We start from the raw sequence: 15,325 nt of genomic DNA on the forward strand, positions 1-15,325 counted from the left end.
ATTGTGTGCTATCGGATCTCTCTCGCGTGTTCTCAATCATTTGATCTATGTCACTCACATCAACCGATGTTAGGAATCAGAAAATTTTCGCCAATCAGCGTTGTGTGCTATTGGATCTCTCTCGAGTATTCACAATTTCGTTTGATATTGTTAGTGCAAACTCTGAATTCAAAAATACATATTGTATAAACAGATATAGAGCATTTATTAAAATGTAAGGAGGCCCTTTGAGTTGTAAACAATTTTAATCTTTTCTTTTTTTCGCGCGCAATGGTGCTTCGACTGGCCCATTTTTGTTATGCATACTTGATCGAAAAACCACACGATTTATGCGATTGGTTAGCGCGACCACATGAGCTAAATGCAATAAGCCTATAGGTTAATGAAGAAACCATGAGTGATGAGGCGGACAGAGTTCAAAGATTGTATGACATGGACGTGCAAGTGATAGACATTGTAATAAAAATAATAAAAAATAAAAGTGTGTATTGCGTAGCCCTTCGTGCATACGGACTTTCATTCTTACAAAAACAAAAACAGGTATTATATTTTCATTTTTATAAATATTGTAGAATAATTAATTTATACTGTTGTAGAAAACTAAGAAATTGATTATATCATTTCTAGATTTGAATCTAAAATCTATTCGTGGGAAATATTTATTAGGTTCTCTATTTATCAGATAAACAAAGTTTTTAATATATTTGTACTGATTTCATTTACGTATTTTGACATTTAACAGTAAAACATGAACAATTAAAATAAATCATAGTCGAAAATTTAAGACAGTAACATAAGCAGTAACAAATCCATGTACACATGCCGTCACTAGTTCTGAGGCCGATCACCAGCTCAATGTTCTTAAAGCATCCTTATCCGTGTAATCCATCGTGAGGAACTTCTCCCACCGAGGAGAATCGTAGAGATAGGGGAAGCCGGAGCAGTATATAAGCCCGGCTCGTCGGACGAATCGACAATTCCCGTCTCGAGCGAGACAACTCAGAGTATTCCTGAATCTCGATCAAGACTTCCTTCCCAACCTTTTTATTCTGATGAGATCACGGAGAAGAGTACTACTCCAAATCCAGGGTGCTACCGGCATTGGTTTCTCCTGACTTCCCGACCAGACCATGGAGAAGTTGATATTTCTCCGAAGCCAGAGGCTCCCGATGTAGCGCGCGCGCGATCATCCTCGCTTGGGCCCCGACAGCAGCTCGTAAATAGTGTATATAGCTAGCTTTGTAAATCTTGCTTACCCCGCATAGCGATCATCGCTCAAATCTCTCGTACGATCGTACTCCACTAGCATTGCTAGATGAACTCCTGCACCATTGTGCCCGCTTTGCGTCTCCCGATCTGCCGCGCGATTATCTCTGTAAATACTGCTCCGCTTCCGCGAGCTTTGTATCTCTCGCTATCTCTGTGAATACCGCTACTTTGCTTCTGCGAGCTTTGTATCTCTCGCTATCTCTGTAAATATCGCTATTTCGCTTCTGCAAGCTTAGAATCTCTTTCTCTGTCTCTGTAAATATCGACCGCTACTCTGCTTTTGCGGGTTTGATATCTCTTTCTATCATTGTACATACGAGTCGTTATCCCGCTTCTGCGGACTTTGTACTGTTCTCTAATCTTCCGCTACTTCGCTTCTGCGAGCCTTGTATCATCGCCGCGATTTATCACACTGCGCCAGATCACACCGACACACACACACACACACACTCATTCTCTGTATATGATTAGTCACTCAATAAACTTAATTTTTATTAATTGCTGTGTTGTTTGTAAGCTCGGATTTCCTCGAATACTGGCACCGACGAGTTAATCCGCGAAAGATATATCACATCCATAACAAGATATATTACATCCATAACATTGATCTGCTTACTGCTTAAGTTTTATTGCTTAAGTTTTTGTTTGTGTACATTATGACGAATTATTACGTGAAGTTTAATGTCAATCTAATATTATAAAATATCAATCAAAACATCGAACTATCAAAGATGTCGAATAAAGTGCATCATAAGCTGTCGGTAAGTTTTTCATGTTTGTATGACAAATTTATAGAAAAAAATTAATATTATTATTGTGATTAATTTTAAAAAATAGATTAAATATGTAAAATTAATAAACCAGACTTAAAAAAGATTTCAGTTATTTATCCAATTTTAATGTATTTATTTATACATAATAAATAAAAGTAAATCAATAAATAATAATAAATAATAATAGTAATTAATAATATATGAATAATAATAATTAATAATAATTATAAATAATAAAAATTGATTGAAAATAATAAAATTGATTAATTGAGTGCTATTATTTATTATTGTGATGATATTAAAATGATATTTATTTACAGGAGTTATTCGAAATGGCCACCATGGCATTCAATACACAATTGAACGTGTCGAAGAAAATTTCTTGTAGCGTTCACAATCATATCAGGCGTTATGGTAGTAATAGCTATCATTTTATCTTCTAGTTCTGTGAGATCATCAATCCATTCTTTATACTATATATTCTTTTATTTTACATCGACGTAAAAATTTTCGTTCAACGTCTGCTGAACAATACGCGAGTTACAATGGCGCTCCGTCTTGTTGAATACGTTTAACGGTACATTTTCTAATAATTCTAGCAAATTATGGATCAAAAAATTATTGTACATGGCGCTATTAAGTTTTACAGGCATTTTGAAAGGTCCTACAATTTGATTGAAAGCGTTATTTATATTGATTTTTATCATACATAGTTTGATTTAAAACCATACAATATGAGTATCATATAGTATAATAAATTAACTTACTATTGAATTATACCAGCTCACAGATTTTTACTAAAACGATGTTGATAACTTCGAACGACATATTCATCAGGATTTTCGTTGCTTTGAATGTGAAAATGAATATTAAATACACCTTCATGTGTAAAACAAGATTCATCAGTAAACAAAATTATTTGTACAAAGCCGTGTTTTGTTTTACACGTTGCATGCTGGACATCACAATTCACACTCGCGTCGTTACAGAGTGAATTTTGGATCCTCCGCTCGCGCGCTACCGTTCGTTCCGTTTTATATAAATGCATGTGCACGCGAAAGAGCCGCAATGCTTGTCGGACAGATGACTGATCTATCGGATGTTCGAATTAATCGCACAATTCGAGCCTTCATACATGCCGGCATTGATTATGCAGAACCGATCATGATCCGAACTGCTCCAGGCCGAGGTTACAAGTCGCAGAACATTGCATATGTTTAACAACCAAGACCATTCACTTGTTAGCAATTATAGTTCATCTGCTTTTCTCGCCGCGTATTACTGTTTTGTTTTCTGCCGAGGGTGACCGCGCTCAATGTATTCAGACAACGGAACTATTTTTCAGGATGTGGAGAATTGTTCGAGGCGTATAGCAAGGCAGTTCGCGATCCAAACTTTCTAAATCGTCTCGATTGATAGGATGGCATGGCATTTTTTACTTCCTGCAGCACCGCATTTCGGCGGCCTGTGGAAAGCGGTATTCGTAGTGTAAAACATTATCTCAAACGATGTATCGGCCTTCATACACATTTGAGGAAATCCCCACGTGGAAATGTCCACGCCGCTCTGTCGTGTCGAGGCTTCGTTTAATTCTCGTCCAATCGCTGCCGTTTTCCGAAAATCTCGACGAGCGTTAACTCCCGGTCATTTTCTTATTGGAGCTCCTCTTATTGCCTCTCCCGAACCTAACGTGCTTGAATTGAACGAAAACAGATTATCGCGATGGCAATTAATCCAGCGTCTAATTGAAGGTCTTTGGAAGTCCTGGTCAAGCGACTACTTGCATACCCTTCAGCAACGCCCAAAATTGCGTACCGTACAATGACTGACCAAAATTGACCGAATCGTCCTGCTGCGTAATCTGTTGGCTCCACCGGAGTCATCGGTCGCATTATCGCTTGCCATCCTGAAGATGACGGGCTAATCCGTGTAGTGACTGTTAAGACCAGCCGATCTGAACGTTCGATTATAAAATTGTGCTTTTTTCCCGTGGATATCGACGTAAAAGATTCAAAAGTTTCCGTCATGGCGAGCAGAAGTGCTCCATAACTTAGATATATTGTGTTTTGTAGTCAATCAATTTATCGTTGTATCACATTCATATTATAGTATATCATGCCTAATTGTCGTATTAAACTATTGTAAAATTATACTACTGTTATTGTTTTATTAAAAACAATAACAATTCGAGGCGGGCGATATGTTTAGGAATAGAATAATTTAAATTGAAATTGCCGTAGATTCTTTATATTTATCTCGCGGATCGCCCGCTACACGTTCGAATTAGGTATACATCACGCGTACCTGGCTTGAAGTACACGCGGTTAACACATGCTCCGTAGAATTCATGACATGGCGCATCTCTACGATCCTCGAAATTAGGACGAGTGGACATTGTTCGTCGCGCACGACTCACGTTCGCTTCTCGCTCCTTATCGCTAAACATAGTTCGATAGCGTTTTCCATTCCAGCATCGCATTTATACCGTCGTCTCGTATTCCGAACAAAATTAGTAATCATTGCCGCATTGGCCGTGAGAAGTGGAGTGACCTTGTGTAAAGTGTACATGAAGACTGATCAAGAATCATAACTTGAAGCGATCTCGCAAAAAGATTTCCGATTTTTGTTGGCGTGTTCTCGAAGATCTCCGTTAATTAGCGCGAGAAGCTTTCCGATGTGTTGTGCGCGAACCGCCTGGTATTTCGACTGCTGAAACTAGCGACAGCTATGCCGCTCTCCTCGACCATTAATTGTATGCGTGATGAATAAATAATTTTGTAAAATTTGTAAAATTAAACCAGAATTGTTCGATGAACGACCTTCCCGCCTTGGTACACGGCTCCTTCATATAAGATGGAACTAGCCATCCGCAAACAAGTATCAAATCTTTTATACAAATGATATCATTTGATTGAATTGGCAATATGGAAACAAAGTTTTTTTTTATTTTTTAATTAAAGCTAATACCACTTGGGCTAAAATAGAAAGACTCTTCAATGAATACAAAGATCGCAAAGATACTAGCACTTAGATTTTATTTTTTAATTTGATCACTAGGTTCTATTTCTTTAAAATAAAAGATATTGTTAACTGGATTCTATTTTTTAATTTGATGCAACAGTTTCTTTTTCTTTTTTTATGCGCATCTCTATACTTGACATCCTTTTTTTTAAAAGGTATATATATATATATATATATATATATATATATTCATATATATTCATATTTATATGAATATGAGTATACATATATTCATATATATTCATATTTTATATATTTATATATTTATATATATTATATTTATATATTTATATATATTTTATATATTTATTTATTCGTGTTCTGTTTGGAGGTTGGAGCAGCCAAATGTTTTTATATAAAAATTCTTTTTATTTAAATAAAAATTTATCATTTATTTTATACTATTACTTTTTAATTCTTTGTGATAAAAAATAGGTTGAGTAAAGCAATTTTGTGATATAATAATATTTTAAAGATTCTAAATAATTACTACCACTTGGATTAGAAAAAGAAGTCTTGAATGGATAGAAAGATATACATATATAACGACGCGCCAGGATCATTCCCCTCCGTAATTAAAATTAATTATAAAACGACGTAAAATATAATTATGTACAGAGTCCCCGACCGATCATCCGTCGAGGATCCCGTCGTCAGATAATTCGCGTCGATCACCAAACGCAACAGACGAAATTCGAACATAGCGAATTCACGTGAACGGCACGTGAAAACACAATAGATCACGCGTTGGGCCATCGCCACTGATCCCGCTACCGACCGCGGAACGCTTTCGCGGAATCGCCGAAACTCGTTTGGCGAATTTCGCGAATCTTCCAGCGAGATCATCCTCGGAGTCGACCTCAGAACCAGAACTTGGTCGACCTGTACCCGATTCCTCCCGATCTACGGCCGATTCGGATATATTAGCTGACTCCGGAGAAATGATCTTGACCTATTACCGACAAGACAGCGGAGATAACGGAGTATATCACCGAGATCAGTGCTGATCTCGGTGATATACCCATTCTGATCTCGAAAGCGATCTAAAGCGCTTTCTAGTAAACCAGGAGCTTCTGGCCAATCGCTCCTATTTCCGAAGCACATAAGCTTTCTTTCAGGCTAAGGCGCTTCTTAGCTTGAGCCCGAAAGCCCTTGCGTACAAATTTCTGTCACTAGCGGTGACGGAGCAGGGAGTTTTCTGACTCCGACACAGCAATTTTAAAGTTCTAATTCCAGCCCGAGAAATCCATCCGAAAGTGACAAAACGAAACGCCTGACAAATAATTAGCTGATCGGCCACGCGACTAACACCGCGCATTCCAAGATCCCACGCATCGTCGCGCATCGCGCGCCTACTATCGCGACACGCTGAATTCACGGAAAACAGTGAACCGAAATCAAGAGATACGGGTGGTGTCTCGACGCCAAGTTCACGCGCAACGAAATTCGTGTAGAACGGCAGCGAGACACCCGTGGCTCTATTTACGCGAGACTCTGGACTCAGTCTACAATGATTACAATGACTGCAATGTCAGCAATGACTGCATTGATTAAATTTTAATTACTTAATCGATAGCTGAGTATCAAATTATATAAGAAAAGTGTTTTTATTTTTTTTCTCCGTGTTCTACAAACTGAGATATCGCGACGCAATCGTGACGTAAAGTTCAAATAGGTAAATTTAAGAAACGTCCTGGTCGTCGTCTCCTTTTTTTGTCGCAAGAGACGCTAATGAATGTTTCTGTATGACAGCTCTTGCAGCGCTCATTTTCTTTATTTGATATGTCTTTGACAGATGTCCTTCGTATGAAGTTGTACGTATTGATTAATAAAAAAGAAGATATAACGTGTGTCACATATAATAGTAAGTAATATTGTAATAATAAAATATATAATACATTGAAGAAATAGAATAAGAAATAGAAATAGAATTAGATTTTTACAACAAATTATTGACAACAAATGTATTATATTTTTACAAAACTCATTCTTAAATAAATACACATAAAAAAATTTCATTAATTATATTTTTTTTTATTGATTTAAAAATGAAAATAGAATCATTACTAATTAATTTTAATATTATCAATTACCATAAAATATTTATATTTATATTATATTTATTTACTTTTATTTATTTTTATTTATATTTATTTTATTTATTTTATTTTATTTTATTTATATTTATATTTATTTATATTTATATTTTTATTTATAATAAAATTATATTTATTTATATTTATTAATAATTAAGTTATTAACATTTATTGATAATTATTAACAAATAATAATATTGTGGCGGTCACCGCCACTCTAGCCCAGCGACGAGCGCGCTGGCGCGCGCCGCCGCGCTGCCACGCGCCGACACCGTGGGCCCGCGCACGGGAGTGACACATGCTCGCCACGAGATGGCCAGCCGTCCGACCGTCTGCTCGTGCGCGGAAAGCAGTAGGGCCCGCCCGCGCACGGGAGTGATCCACGAGCTCGCCACGAGATGGCCAACCGGTCAATCAGCTACTCGTGCGCGGAAAACCACACCACCGCTATATAAGAGCGGCTAGCACCATCGATCGGCACTACCCCTCAGTGCGCTTTGGGACCCGTACACGGATTAAGAAGCGCTGAGGTCCGACCGCTTGCGGTCAATTACACGGTCTTTTTTTTTGCGGCTGGCGTTACCGACCACTCATAGGTCGTACTCTCCCCTCGGTGGCCGTTCACGCCATAGAGGGACTCCTCACCCTCCGACGCGGCCGTTCACGCCGTGCCTCCTCTTGCCGAACTCTCCTCAGCGGCCGTACACGCCGTTGAGCGGGACTCCCAGCATCCCTGCCGAGAGGCAACTGGACGAGTCACTGCCGCCGACTCCGGAGGAAGGCCACGCCGCGGAGACGACGCAGGAGTACGCCAGCCAAGGACCAGACTCCGCCATCATGTCGCAGCCACCTCTACACAGTCGCCGACCTCGCAGCCGCATCCGCCCGTGCCCTAGCAGCCTGCTGGCCGCCATCACCGCGGGGAGGCCTACCCCCGCCGCCAGGACCGGCACAGAGCGGACTTCTCGGCTGGGAGGACGACGAGATGGCCAGGCACCGACGCATCCCGGAACACCGGCGACACCGCGCCGACCAGAGCCCGCGCCACCAGCGCGGAGGAGCGACCATCGCCCCACGGCCTCTGGGCGAGAACGATTAGTCGAGTTGTTTGGCGCCCTCTCGACTTCCTCCTCATCCGCAGATAGCCACACGTCCGGGCCAGCATCACGGACACCATCGCGTCCGAGCACAGCTCCGCGGAATTGCCCGCCTACCCCGGGCCGCAACATCCACTTTCCGGCCCGTAGGACGCACGCAGCGAACCAACTACCCCGCAACGGGCGAGGTTCTCGCCACAGATCGCGGCGCATCGCTGCCCGCCTGTTCCAGGCTTCATCGGACTACGCCCAGAGCCACTAGCAGTCCGTGGCGCCTTATACCACTGGACCTGGGGAGTATCACACGGGGAACGCCCCGCCGAGACCACCGGCAGCCTTCGTTCCACGCCGCCTCTCAGACCGAGGCCTCGCCATCCGTCGGAAACGCACTGACGACCCGTGCCAGGACTACTCACCACGGCGGAGCTGGTGCCCGCGAGAGACGAGCACAGCGATACCGAAGAGAGGAACCTCGCGACCCGGTCACCTCCGGAGGCACATCATACACACGGGGGACACAGACCCCCACGCCACGCTCCTAATGTTCACGACATCCTTCTTTGTATTTTTAAGAATATAAAAATGTACTTGTGAGATTTGCCTTATTCTGGGAACCAGTACAACAAACCTTCCTTTCCCTGTCGCCCATTCCGCTTTGCACACACGAAAGCAGACAGCGGACTGGTTGCGCCGGAACCACATCAGATGCTCAACGACTACATTGGTGGACACACGAACCACCACATTGGTGTACAGTCACAACACCATAATATTAACAAATTATTACATAATTAACATATAACATATAACATAAATAACATGTAACATAAATTTAATAATATATAATACATTGAAGAAATAGAATAAGAAATAGAAATAGAAATAGAATCAGATTTTTGACAAAACAAAAAATTATTGACAACAAATGTATTATATTTTTACAAAATCCATTCTTATATAAATACATATAAAAAATTTTATTAATATAAACTAATATATATATAATGTTATTTATATTAGTTATACTTTTTTTATTAATTTAAAAAATGAAAATAGAATCATAACTAATTAATTTTAATGTTATCAATTACCATAAAATATTTATATTTATATTATATTTATTTATTTTTATTTATTTTTATTTATATTTATTTTATTTATTTTATTTTATTTATATTTATATTTATTTATATTTATATATTTTGTCTGTAATAGATGATCATTATCCAAATACCAGAAGGATTGGAATATACATCTCCTTATGAATTTGTGCAATGGTATGATATCACAAAAACTAAACCACAAAATGAAGATATTGAATACCAAATAGGAAGAAATTATTATCTTAAATGACGACAACGTAAACATTTAGTTAATCATTACAGATATGACGTTTATACACAGCCAGAAAAATATTTCTTTGCACTATTACTTATGTTTCAACCATGGCGGAAACTAGATAATCTTAAAAATGGATGTGACACTTACTAAGAACAACTCATTTCAGAATTGAATTACATTTTGTAGAAGCATTACAATCACGAAAAATTAGAAGAATTGAAAACAGAATTTGAAACTGCAAAACAGTTAGTTCAGAAATATCTAGATAATGAATTGCAAAAACAACAAGATATATTTCAAGATGATCCAAAAAATACAATATGTGTGCAAAACATAGAGGCGGGTGAAGCAGGACTTTAAAGATTTTGGAACTAAAATTAAAGAAGAGGATGTTTCTGAAATGATAATAAAATTAAACACGGATCAAAAGAGAGTATTTGATAGAGTTATTAGCATTATTAAATTAAATAAATCAGTATTACGATTATATGTTAGCGATAAAAGTGATATTGGAAAAAGTTTTCTAATTAAGACTATTAAATATTGGATAAAACAAAATCTTAATAAAGAAACTGCTGTAGCAGCACCTACAGATATTGCAGCATTTAATATAGATGGTTTGATAATTCACAGATTGTTCCAATTATCTGTTGAACATGGTGGAACATGGTCATACTCCTAAATACGAGGGTAGTCTGAAAAGTTTTGAGCCTAACAAGTATTATAGAAACAAGTATTTTTTCGGTCAAATATAGTTTTATTTTTCAACATAATCTCCTTTTAAGTCGATATACTTTTTCCATCGATATTCTAACCTCTTTAACCTCTCCAAATAGTAGTTGGCGTCTTGCTCCGTAAAATAGGCGTTTACGTATGCGATGACCTCCTCGTTCGATGAAAATCTCTGTCCTCCAAGCGAAACTTTAAGCTTAGGAAACAGGAAAAAGTCGCTGGGGGCCAGATCTGATGAATACGGTGAGTGGTCAATCAATTCGAAGTGCGGTGAATTTTGGCCATGGCGACCGACAAAGTGTGAGCAGGTGCGTTGTCTTGATGGAACAGCACTTTCTTCTTCTTCAAATGCGGCCGTTTTTTTGCAATTTCTGCCTTCAGCTTATCAAGTAATGATGCGTAATACGCTCCCGTTATTGTTTTACCTTTTTCAAGATAGTCGATACACACAATTCTGTGACTATCCCAAAAAACAGTCGCCATTACCTTTCCAGCTGATGGAACCGTCTTCGCCTTTTTTGGAGCAGGTTCACTCTTTGCAGTCCACTATTTTGACTGTTTTTTTGTCTCTGGAGTGTAGTGGTGGATCCAAGTTTCATCTACAGTTATGAATCGATGCAAAAAATCTGACTTGTTTCACTTGAACCGCTCCAAGGGCCTTGGAAATGTTCATTCGAATTCGTTTTTGGTCTAAAGTGAGCAAGTGCGGCACCCAATGCGCGGATAACTTGCGCATATCCAATTCTTCAGTCAATATGACAAACGTGTTTCGATATGCCCATAACCTCTCTCTAACCTTGATTCGACGGTCGTCCAGTATCATTGGTAAACATTTTCGATGTTATCAACGGTGATCGCAGTTTTTGGCCGTCCCGAACGCTCATCATCAACCAAGCTGGTACGATCACGTTTTAAATTCAGCTGCCCATCTTTTTACGATGGCAAATGATGGGGCAGAGTTCCCATAAACAGCGTTCAACTCGATTTTAATTTGCGCAGACATATTACCTACAAATGTAAGAATTTAATCACCGCACGATATTCAATTTTTTCCATTTTTACAAAAACACTGACATCGACTGACACAAATGACTGTCAAACAACAACTGAGCGTCCAAAATGACTGAAATTTTCACAAAAGTCTTTCAAAGCATATACTATTGTAGTACTAGAATGGTTTCGACGGGGATAACGTCATCTTCATGTTAAGGCTCAAAACTTTTCAGACTACCCTCGTATAAATAATTATCTGATCATGTATTGAAAATTCTACGGACAAGCGGACAAATGATGTTATATTTTTTATAATAGATGAAATATCAATGATATCTAATCTAATTTAATTTTAATGTATATACATTTTCGATTATCCGAAATATATGACACTACTGAATGTAATGATGACTGGTTTGATAGAAAATATATTCTTTTATTTGGAGATCTTCTTCAATTATCTTCTGTACGAAGATTTTGTTTTTGTTCATTTATTGAAAGAAAAAAATTGATAAATATATTGGCACTTTAGGAACCATTAATTTGTGGACTACATTATTTGAATATGATGAATTGACAATTAATATGTGACAGCAAGGAGATATGACTTATCGTGAATTGTTATCGCGTATTCGTATTGGTTTATTGACAAATTCAGATCACGAGATTCTTCAAAATAGAAAAATATCCTTTACGAATACTTCTTTTAATTCAAGATTGGATGAAATATGTAATTTTATTATCAATTTATCAGTTTACACTGTGTGTTTACTTCCTACTTGTCATATATATGATATTTTAAACACTGCAATGTTGAATCGTATTAATTCAAAAGAAGTATTATTAATTGCTGAAGACACGATAAATTGTATTTCATACATAAAAAAGAAAGTATTGAAAGTATTATCGAAAAATGATGAAGATGATACTAGAACAGTTGGACTTTCGAAAACAAATTATTATTAAGATTGGAGCAAAAGTAATGATAAGACGTAATATTGATGTTAGTTTGGGACTAGTAAATGATACAATCGCGAAAGTAATATCAATTGTTCAAGGTATAAATACTGAATATGTAGAAAAAATCAAATTTTATTACCTACAGATTACCTACAGATTCAGAATTCTTGATTGAAAGAGTCAGTGTTAAATTTCAAGTGATGGATAGAGCTTACGTTATCAGAAAACAATTTCCATTATCATTAAGTTATGGAATCACTATACATAAAAGCCAAGGTTAAGTTTACAAAATGCTATTATGGACATTGGTAATTCTGTATTTAATGCAGGACAAGGTTATGTTGCTTTGTCACGAGTAACATCTAGAGAAGATTTGTATTTAATTAATTACGATCCCTCATCTATAAAAGCTAGTGAAGATGCAATTATTGAATATAATCGATTAAAACAAACGTATAAATCAGAAGCGAAATTGATTGATATTTCAAAACAAAAATATACTAAAATAAAAGATACTTTATGGACATTACCAAAAATTATTTCTTCTGTTCAAGAATCACATGAAACGATTCGAAAAAATACTGTTGGGTAATACATGGTAATACATTCCAAAATAAAGATAAAGTTTCATCTTATCGCAAATGCAGTTTTGCAATGTCTTTTGCATTTAAATGTTATTAGAAAACAAATTTTTGAGTGTAAATTAAATGTTTTAGGTATATTAATGAATCGATATGAAAACGGAATATCTGATTTGAATACATTTACAGTACGACAAGATTAAGGAGGTAATTTTTCTAGCTGTATAAACAAGATGCATTTGAATTTCTGATAGCTGTGAAAAATATGATATTATATTAAAAATCTAGTTAAGCATCAAATACATTCCACTATACGGTGCAAAATTTGTGATAATACAATTGTTATTACTAATGATAATATTCTTATTTCAATTCCCATTACTAATTTAAAGAAAGACAGTTACGATCTTAATGATTTATTAAATATTAGTGTCAGTCCACAATAAGTATTTAATCTTTAAGCCGTAAGAAATTGACCAATCATAGTCGATTATTCTTTTCATATTCGATTATAATTGGTCAATTTCTTACTTCTTAAAGCTTAAATCACCTATTGTGGACCGACACTTACTTTTTCGAGGTGGTATCACTCTCATGACCTATGTAAAAATTGTATAGGGGAAGATACAATATTTAAAAAAGAATTAATGTTAACACGAGAAATACTATCATTTATTTACAATTATTTTCAGAACAAAATGGTAAATTAATAAAAATAGATTAATTAAATTTGCATGCAGTTCCAACAACTACAATATCAGTAGGGAGACAATTTTATAAAGTAATGAATGCATTTTTCATCATGGATCATCTATTGAAGATGGTCATTATACAAGTATATGTAAAGATGAAACGTCTAATGGATGGATAGACATTGATGATGCGCAAATTAACAAGAAAAAATGGTCTAAAGGAGCAAAAAATGTGTATACATTTTTTTTAAAAAAAATTATTAAAAAATAATGATTAAATACTGATTGTTTTTTCTAATATATATAAAATAAAAAAATGTTTCAAATATGCTAAATAATAAATACTATTTGTTACTAAAAAAATGAGTGATATCCTAATAAAATTATCTTTTAAAGAAGGTAAAAAATAAGCCAAGTTCATACGCCTGTTTTTTTATTTATGTAAAAGAAAGAATTTTATACAAAAATTTTTATCTATAAAAGTCTTTTTAATAATAAATTTCATATTGGTACAAAAGATGTGATATGACAAATTGGCGCCAACTTCTAATTTAATAAAATAAAAAGAGCTTTACATTGAAATACATTTTATTTTGCAGTGCATTTTTATTTGAAAAATCGTTTCATTATTTCTACAAAAAACATGATCAAAAATTGGCACAAACTTTTAATTATATGAAGTAGAAAAGAAACTTTGCAAAAGTGAAAAAAAATGTTATCAATCCAAATTAATGTTAATTTGTACTTGCTAAAAAAATTTTATTGAATTATTGTACTTGTGTTTATATAAAAATACAATATAAAAGAAAATCTAATATGTAAGAAAAAAAAACGACGTACAAAAACTTGGCGCGCCCGGGTCGCATTAAAACACGTACATACATACTTATGTATTGTATTATATTGCATTCTTACTGTTTATCTTTTTACATTAATAATGTATATATTACTGTAAGAATTAGACGACCGTAAGCGGTCATGAAAGAGATTCGGAATATAAACAGCTAACAGAGAAGAGCCGTCGTAGTCGTGCAGACTAAGTGTCGGATTGGTAGACAAGGGATCCTGAGTTCAAATCCAGTCGGTCTCCGTTAATTTTTTCCGAAATTAATAATAGATATCTTTCATTACTTTTCAAATTATTTGTAATAAACTTTTATACAATTTTTATTTATATATTTTTCTTTACATTTTTTTCTTTAACATTTTCTTTAACATGTAAATATATAATATTAAAAAAATTTATTAATAAATATTAAAACACATGCGTTTCTACTGGATAACATTCTAAAATAAACTCTTACGTTTCTTGCATTATTTATGTAAAAAATGTTTCATTAATTAATAATTAATTATTTATTTCACTAATTTTATTTAGTTAATATTAAAAAAGAAATAAGTTTAAAAATAAAAGATCTTAAAATATTAGGTGTACAAAAAAGTTCTGAGCTTTTTTTTGTAAAATTCAATCTTTATTCAAAAACAAACAAAAAAATATTAATCAGCGAGATATTCCCCGTTTGCATCAATGACCTTTTGCCATCTTTCGGGTAGCTTGCGAATTCCTTGACAATAGAAACTCACCGGCTTCGAAGCGATAAAGTCATCAATGCATTTTCGTATCTCTTCAAACCTCACGAAATGTGTATCAGCCAAATGATGCTGCAGCGACCGGAATAGGTAGTAATCGGAAGGCGCCATGTCTAGGCTATACACCGCGTGCGGGAGAAGTTCCCAGCCTAACAAAGCAAAGATATGGTCCTGAGTCGC

Source organism: Pogonomyrmex barbatus, unplaced genomic scaffold, assembly GCF_055798465.1.
Source record: "Pogonomyrmex barbatus isolate J1 unplaced genomic scaffold, ASM5579846v1 scaffold7, whole genome shotgun sequence".
NCBI classification, from domain to species: domain Eukaryota; kingdom Metazoa; phylum Arthropoda; class Insecta; order Hymenoptera; family Formicidae; genus Pogonomyrmex; species Pogonomyrmex barbatus.